This window comes from Rhinopithecus bieti, unplaced genomic scaffold (assembly GCF_001698545.2).
Source record: "Rhinopithecus bieti isolate Rb0 unplaced genomic scaffold, ASM169854v2 scaffold_6933, whole genome shotgun sequence".
Lineage (NCBI taxonomy): Eukaryota > Metazoa > Chordata > Mammalia > Primates > Cercopithecidae > Rhinopithecus > Rhinopithecus bieti.
The window spans coordinates 1,890,353-1,899,805 of NW_016805426.1; positions in this window are offsets into that span (position 1 = coordinate 1,890,353).

Genomic DNA, 9,453 nt, shown 5'->3' on the forward strand with positions numbered 1-9,453 from the left:
AATATCTGTAACTCACTCTTTATTAACCACCTACACTTTAATAAAGTAATTCTTAGAGGGTAAAACTGAAATGCTCTGTTGTAGTGTTAAGGACACTATTAAGAAGAGACATTGTGTCTCGTATTGCAGAATTTTGGAACTGGAAAGAGATCATCTAGTTTAAATTCCTCTCTCCACAGTGAGAGAACTAAAGACTGGAGAGGTGATTAACACGTTCTCAGGGTCAGCCAGTAGTGATGGTACCAAGATGGGGGCCCCGTTTCACTGAGCCTGTGACCTGTTCCTTTTACCATAGTGCTTTCTGATGGGCTATAAACGTATTCTTAAGGGATCTAAAATTATCTCCCTGAAGTTTTTCTATCGCCAAGTGAATTCATTAAAAAAAGATGATACCAAGGCAATAGAAAACCTATTGTGTCCAACTCCTACACACACTACCCCCTCCCACACACATCATAGAAAGCAAATCTTATCCTCCCCTGTTTATAATTGGGAGTTCATTCTTCTAGTTCCCAATCTCACAGAACAATTTCTGGCTCCTGGCAAGTTTGACATAAATCCTGGAGCATGTAATTGACACAGTGTGCTACAAGGATCAGAGAACTCGGTGGGATAATGGACAACGCGCCCACTAAGGGCAATGTGACTCATACATTTAATCTGCCAGGGAGGCTTGCAGCATAGCACAGTTCCGTTCTGTTAAATTATTTTCTTCTCCTCCTTCAAAGCCCCATTCAGGCTTCCCGGGCAGCAGTTTTCCAACCACGTTATGATTTCACGATGATCCATTTCATGTCATAGCAACATAATGGGTGGTGGGTGGGGGTCGTTCTTAATCACACCCAATTTCTCCTTATCTTGTCTTCTAGGAAGATAGGAAATTTCAGGTCAGCATCTATCCAGCCACGACTGATATGCTTTTAAATGACCTGCGAGTTTTTTGACAGGTATTTTTCTATAATGCTGAAAATGGAGAGCACACATGCAGAATGGGAATTCTGTTTGTCGAGTGCTATGGTCTGAATGTTTGTGCCACCCCCCACCTCAAATTCATGTGTTGAACCCTAACTTCAAAGAGCTAGGATTAGGACGTATGGTAGTAGGGACCTTTGAGGGGTGATTAGGTCTTGGGGACAGAGGCCTCTTGAATGGGATTAGAGCCTTTATAAACGAGGTCCAGAAAGCTCTCTTGCCTCTCCTGTCACGTGAGGACCCAGTGAGGGGACATCTCTATGAACCAGGAAGCCGACCCTCAGACACAGAATCTGCTGGTGCCTTGACCTTGGACTTGCCACCTACCAGAACCATAAGAAATCAATGTCTATTCATTATAAGCCACCCAGATTATAGTATTTTGTTCTAGAAGCTCCAATGGACTAAGACAGCTGGTAAATATTTGTTGAACTGCTACGTGCTAGGTTTTGCTGCCACAGAAATCAGAAGACATTTTCCATGGTCTCTAGAATTCACTCTCCACGGGAGGAAAGCTGAATTGAGTTTCTGCATAATATGGATGACACTAAGGAACAAAGGAAGCAGAGAAGGAGTGTGTCTATGGGTCAAGGAACACGTCCTTTTCACCGGGGAAGGCGATATTTGAGCTAGTTTCCAACAATCGAGTAGACAGCGAAGACAACTTGTGCAAAGTCATGGGGGAGGGCTTCAAACTCGCAGGAACCACATGTGTTCTGATATCTTAGAGGCTGAATGAGGAACAAGGAGTCCCAGGAAATGAAGCAAGCCAGGTAAAAGAGGTGAACCCCACTTCCTCTATAGTCTCTCTACCCACAGAGCTCTTAGCCTCCAAAGGCCAGCAATCACACAGGATGTTTAGTTTGGTTGCTAAAAGTAGATTTCAGAATTTCTGAATTTCGAAATTCAGCTCCCAGTCACTTACATTTTATACCCCTCCTAAGGACTGTGGGAAATTAGTGTCTGGTTTTCTGAATATTGCCCTCAGGCTGAAAGCCTCTAAATTCTTAAAGTACAATCAACTGAGCACAGAAGGGGTCGCAAGAGGCATAGTTGTCCCATTAAATGAAGAACTCTGGGCATTATCCAGCTCCTCTTAATAACAAGTGACTTCTCATTTGTCACTTGGAAAACGAAGAAACAGGAAGGAAGAGGAAAAGGATAGAAAGCTTTATTATTTTTGTTTAACTTTTATTTTAAGTTCAGGGGCATATATGCAGGTTTGTTATACAGGTAAACTTGTGTCGTGGAGGTTGGTTGTACAGATTATTTTATCACCCAGGTATTAAGCCTAGTACCCATTAGTTATTTTTCCTGATCCTCTCCCTCCTCCTTCCCTCCACCCTCTAATAGGCCCCAGTGTGTGTTGTCTCCTCTATGTGTCCATGTCTTCTCATCATTTAGCTCCCACTTATAAGTGAGAACATGCAGTATTTGGTTTTCTGTTCTTGCATTAGGTCACTTAGGATAATGACCTCCAGCTCCATCCATGTCACTGCAAATGACATGATCTCATTATTTTTTATGGCTGTGTAGTATTCCATGGTATTTATGCATTTTATGGCTGCATAGTATTCCATAGTATTCAAAATATGTACTACATTTCGAAAAGCTTTATTTTAAAAATATCTTTATTTCTTAAAACAGCTAGCCAGCCAGCATTATTTGGGGGGCATCTTTGAATTTCCCTAAAAATATAGCATATTTTAAAGGTAAGTGGGTATTGAGGGGATAGGTCACAGAATTAAAAATATGTAAATATTTTTTCTGAGAATACTGGAATTTAAAAATCCTTGACAAGGGACTGCCTAAAAGGAATAGTTTAAAAATCCTGATATCTCAGAAACAGGTAAGTCTTGTAACACCTTCTGGATGGAATATTTCAGTTGGGTTCAAAGGGTTCAGGTCTTTCCATATGGTAAATGTAGGGCACAGAAAGAATTGATGGAATTGTCCATAGTAAGAATAATGAATTCTGCAGGTTGGTGTCTTTATAGGACATGAGACACAGAATAACACAAATGTCCACCTGCAAGTCTCTTCTTTGCTATGCAATCATGCCTCTCTCTCTCTCTCTCTCTTTCTCTGTGTGTGTGTGTGTGTGTGTGTGTGTGTCTGTCTGTCTCTCCACCTCCTTCTGGTGGGTACTGCTTCGTGCCTAACTCTGGCTTAAATTTTAAAGGCAGTAATTAAGCCCTAGAAACTTCTGGTGCCAAAGCTCTTCTGCAGTATTGTTACTGTACAGTAAATCACCATCCTCTCCCCTTGGGGCTCCTTCCCAGAAGCTGTCACAGGCAACTCCATGTTTATGGGAGAGTCTCTCAACGCTTTATATTCATTGAGATAAAATTAAGTCAAAGAGCATCCAGTTAAAATGGCAAGAGTAATTAAGTGAGCTCTACTCTGTCCCTCCATTTAAATTGCATCAAAGACTTCGGACTAGGGGGAGGAGGATGTTGGAACCATTTTATTCCCCAGCTGCTGTGCTGTACTGTAGGTACTGTATGGCTAACTAGGTCATGGAAGACTGGAGACTTTGCCATCTCTTCAAAGTGGACTCAAAAAAAAATACACAGGTTTTTCGGGGCTGTTATATCAGGCCAAAAAATGTACAAGAAGCCATCGAGCACCAGTGGAATAACACACAGCCCTGACACCTGATTAGAGACACAAAGAGAAGAGAGCAGATGTGGACTGACACACAGCCCTGATACCTGATCAGAGGTGCAGAGAGAAGAGGACAGATGTGGAATAACACACAACCCTGATACCTGATCAGAGACACAGGGAGAAGAGAGCAGATGTGGAATAACACACAGCTCTGATACCTGATCAGAGACACAGGGAGAAAGAATGAGGGCCAGATGGGAATAACACACACATCTGATAACCTGATCAGAGATGCGGAAGAAGGAGGAGGCAGATGTTGGTAATAAATAGCACAGTGTCTGAGCAGTGAGATGCAGAGAGAGAGAGAGGCAGATGAGAAATAATACACAGCTCTGATACCTGATCAGAGATGCGGGAGAGGGAGAGCAGATGTGGTATAATACACAGTTCTGAGCAGAGATGCAGAGAGAAGAGAGCAGATGTAGAATAATACACACCTCTGATACCTGATCAGAGACGCAGAGAGAAGAGAGCAGTTGTGGAATGATACACAGCTCTGATACCTGATCGGAGATGCGGAGAGAAGAAGGCAGATGTGGAATGAGACGCAGAGAGAAGGCAGATGTGAAATGATAACCACTCTGATACCTGATCGGAGACGCAGAGAGAAGAAGGCAGATGTGGAATAAGACACAGCTCTGATACCTGAGCAGAGATGCAGAGAGAAGAGAGCAAATGTGGTTTTTGGTCTCTGGGAATTTACAGATTAGTAGAGAAACCACTTCAACAGACAAGGGCACAGTAAACAAAAGGGATGCAATAGGGAATGATGCCAGATGCTTGGCTATAACTGGTATTAAATAGAGAAACTTTGAAACTGAATTTTTGATAGCCAAGAGAGATTATAGAAATGGTCTAGTCCACAGGTCTCACGCTTGTCTTGGTGATTTCTACTAGGAGTTTCCAAATACATACCAGTGCTAAGGTTGCTGGGAGAGGTTAATACAACTGGTAGTAATAAATCACCTTCATATTACACTGAAACTATTTTTTAATCTATCAATTTCCATCTTTAGCCCCGCTGCCATCCCGATTCATCTGTACAAATCCCTATGTGAGATTTCATCAATGCGCTTACCCAGGCTCATTGCATTTGTGCCTACGTACATCACCCTCCATTAAAATGATCACTGAATCCCAACACATGAGCTTGCCTCTTGTTCACATCCACCTGTGCTCACCCTTCCTCCCTGCCTGCCTGGCATGCCCCATCCCATCTCTTGCATTCCAACCTTCAACCTGGTATCTACCTTCTCAAATCACCTTCTTGACCTAGCAGCCTGCCACACACCCCAGAGGGGCCATCATCAACTCTCTTCATGTGGATCCATTGTTCTGCTTATTCACTGACATTACCGCCTCAGTATGCAGTCTTTGAGAATCAGTACCTTCCATTTTTCATGAACTGTACAATCTGAGAGCATCACACAATAGTAGCTGTTTACTGAATTACATTTTAAAAAATAGTCCAGGATAAATGATTTCTGAATTACAATCTTTAGTATTTTTCAGAGGTGCACACCTTACTCTATTTTAATTTGCTTCTTCTATCCATGTGTCTTAGTTTAATTCTGAACAATCAACTAAACATTTAGGCAAGACTCCCCTTCCAACAAATTGAGCATTCATCTTCATATACGTTGTATCCATTAAAGGTAGTTCCCTGCTTTCAGGACTTTAAAGCATTACAAAGATTGAATAGAGAGTGGACGTCTATGGGACATCCTGACAGTAGACATCTATGGGATATCTTAACAGGGTCTGCTCTAGTTCTGCCAAGTTCTAGAAAACTCCATCATTCTGACTCTCTATTAGTCTCTGGTAACTGGCTCTGCATCTATCAGAAGGCACATGGAGTCTCCCTGATTAAGTTTCTGGGGTCTCTTTGATGCTTGTGCCTTTTTTTTTTTTTTTTTGAGACAGGGTCTTGCTTTGTCACCCAGGCTGGAGTGCATTGGCACAATCTTGGCTCACTGCAACCTCTACCTGCTGGGTTCAAGCAATCCTCTCACCTTAGCCTCCCTAGTAGCTGAAACTACAGGCATATGCCACCATGCCCAGCTATTTTTGGCATTTTTAGTGGAGGTGGGGTTTCACCATGCTGGCCAGGCTGGTCTTGAACTCCTGATCTCAGGTGATCCACCTGCCTTGGCCTCCCAAAAGTGCTGGGATTACGTGCGTGAGCCACCACACCCAGCCTGATGCTCGGGCCTTTATCACTCATACTCTTGTCTCTGTCTAGAACTCCTTTTAGAGGGAATGTCTGGGAATTATTGCTATCCTTAGCATTTACCCTCCTCTGCCACTTGGTACTTGCCTGAGCATTCCAGACTTACTTAACTATAAGGACATGGCGGCCACTTGGTTTGCCCTGGTCCCATGAGTGTTGCCTCTGGCACAGTCTTTCAGTCTCAGCCTCTTGTTGGTCTCTGTATTCCAGAAGTTTCCTTTGGGTTGACATTCCATCTCTGTAAACATCACATGACTCATTTTCATTAGGACATGTGTAGTTGAAGAGCATAAGGTTCCAATTTCATATGAGGAAAAACTGAGATTTACACAAAACTTTATAGGAAATAGTGATAAAGCTAGAGTTGGCTATTGCAAGATGAAAATAAACAAAGACTGTTTGCCCACACCAGGTGTTACCTGGTAGACCTGGGACATGAGCAGTTCATCAAATACGGCAATTCTAAGTTACTCACATGAAGGAAAGAAGACAATCTTCAATACTCGCGAGGTTCAGACATTTCCCTACAGAGCTTTAATAAAATTTCTCACATCCTGATTGATGTGAATGGTCCCTGGTTTGTGTCCTTTCAGGGTGGGGGAAAGTGATGAGCAGTGAAATTAACAAGGCAGCGACTTAGAAGACCAGAAGATGAGTGAGCTTCCCAAGCAATCAACAGTTGGCCAAGGATGTTGACCTCACGGTGAAGGTAGTTTTGAGAATGAAAACACGACTAATGTTTAAAATTACTCTCATTCCTCATGCTCTTTAGATGGCTGTAAACTCCTAAAAGGCAGATCTGTGTGCTCTGCTTATGACATACTCTCATAACCCTGAGCTCAGGGGCTTATAAGTAGAGAACATTCACCAAAGTATTGTTGAATAAAGAATGAATTAATATTATCGTAGCTACCAGTATTGGATTTCCATATTATATCCCAGAGATAAACACAATAAGATGCAATCTTATTACAATAATATCAAGGTTGTAAAAATATTTCTGGCAGAGCTAAATTTTTCTGTTTCTTTGGGGCCAAGATTACTATGTACCATAATAGGATGAAAACAGATTAGGAAAATTCCCTGACATAAATAAGAGCTAGTGTTACAGTAAAATGCAGAATGTTCAGCAAGGTGCAGAGACATTTTAAAAGATTTATGTCATGGGTTGCCACCGTATTTTGATACTTCCCGATGGCATTTTATGTAAAAATTGAACTTTGAAAGAATTTTATAATTCATTTTAAAGTTAATTTTGTGCCTTCATTATTAACCAAGGAAGTATACAACCGTGATAAAATAGCTTGCTAACAGTAGCTACCCAGGGACTACACAAACTGTGTTGTATTATGCAGTTGTTCTTTTGCATATTTCATTTACTCAGGGGGAAAATATTATAATTTGTAATTTCCATATTGCCAGATTGTTGTGCATTCTCCAATGATTACTCTATTTGTTTGGAACCTGTCAATTTCTGCACAATTTCATAAGACAATTTGACTTCCCAAACACCGGAAGAATCTCGGAGGGCTGCATTTCAACTGAAAATGGAAAAGACCACAGTTATTTCTCAAGAATACCAACTCAGCATCATCATTTGTTACAGCACCTTCCCAGTCGATTTCTCTTTTCTCCCTTGAAGCTTAACTGTTTGATTTCATCTTGGTACAACAACATTTTCGAAAATGTAATTGTAAATATTATTTTAATGCTGAAATAAGAAATGTGGGAGATGCAGTTATTATAAGTTTGCTGTATGCTGCAATTGGCTTACAAATGCACCTAGATTTATGTGGGGATTAAATGCAGTAACTCTCTTGCAATGACTCAAAACAATTTCCACAGCATTTAATATATGAACCGTATAAACAGTTTTCAAAAATTATTAAGTCAAAGAAATTCTATTTGGTCCTTGCCTGTACATTGTCCACACTTAACAATGTTCTCAGCTCCCTTCCAGCCCGGCAACTGAAAGGTTCTAATACCATTATGCTGCTTTCACAGCGGCCCATTTAATTTTGCTTTGCCTCATCAAGTTGTTCCTCAAATAGGTTTTGCAATTAGAGCGGATGTCATGTCAATCAGGAAAATCTGTTTGTTTAATTCTATCAAGTCAGCAAGTATTTATTGAATGCCTACTTGGAGCTGAGTGCTGAAAATACTCTTCTCTGCAATATTCTGGGCTGCTGGCTTGCTGGATCCTTGAAGGATTTTTTTTTTTTTTTTTTTTTTTCAGGCTCCTTCTTCAAAGTCCTAGTTCTTTAAACCAGAGAACACAGATTAACAGGCTAATTAGTTAATTCCCTTAGCTAAGGGAACTTTTTTCAACTTCGTTTTTCTTACCCATTAGAGTTGTTACTGAGAAATTTCCATGCATTCAACACTACACCTAGGCAACAAACATATGTAGCAGAAAATAATAATGATAAATATGTAAAACTTTAGAAGCAATCTACTAGATATATATGCTAGTAGTGTGGTTTAAGATTGTGTTTTATTTCTTTTGGAGATGGAGTCTCACTCTGTCACCCAGGCTGAAGTGCAGTGGTATGTATGATCTTGGCTCACTGCAACCTCCCCTTCCCAGGTTCAAGTGATTATCCTGCCTCAGCCTCCTGAGTGGCTGGGATTACAGGTGCCCACCACCATGCCTGGCTAATTTTTGTATTTTTAGTAGAGACTGGGTTTTGCCATGTTGGCCAGGCTGGTCTTGAACTCCTGACCTCAGGTGATCTACCTGCCTCAGCCTCCCAAAGTGCTGGGATTATAGATGTGAACCACCGTGCCCAGCCCAAGATTGTGTTTTAAGAGGCACTATATCATAGAGTTCAAGTGCATGAACTTTGGAGCCAGACTCAAGTCTCTGGTCTGTCATTTACCAGTTGCTGACCATAAGCTAGTTATTTAACTTCTCTAGATCTCAGCTGCTCATACGTAAAATGGGAAGAGTAATAAAGAATGCCTCATAAGGCTGTTGAAGGATTAAATGAGATAATTCCTATAAGGCATTGTGGTTAGACGACAAATCAGGATGTTCAGGGGTTTCTTTGGGTCCTTAAGAGAAAGCTGGCTCCAGGGGTCCAAGTTAGCTCAGCTCCGGAAGCTCCCCTTTCTAAAAAGGCCATTTTCCCAACCAGGAAGCGTCCCATTGTCACATAGTCATGTAGATGTGCTGGACCCTCAGAACTGCAAATGCATAGAACTGATTCACAGTGGGACGTCCCTCTGTTCTTGAACATTGGCCAGAATATGTTGTACACGTATACACGTGTCAACTGTAGGGTAAAGAGAAGTCGCAAATGCTGTGACCTCTAACTCCTCTTTGCTTGTAAGTTACCCCTCCCCATGAACTTTGTATATTTACACCAGAGCCAAGGAATGCAAGTGCAAAGGTGAGGAAGGCTTCCCAGAGGGGATGACCCAGTTCGTTCTCAAAGGATGGGAAGGATCTTTGGAGGATAGAGAGGAGCTGACCCTTAGGCAGAGCAGAGGGCCACCGTGGGCCAACTCCTCATCATCCTAAAAAACCAGCTCGGGCCGGGCGCGGTGGCTCAAGCCTGTAATCCCAGCACTTTGGGAGG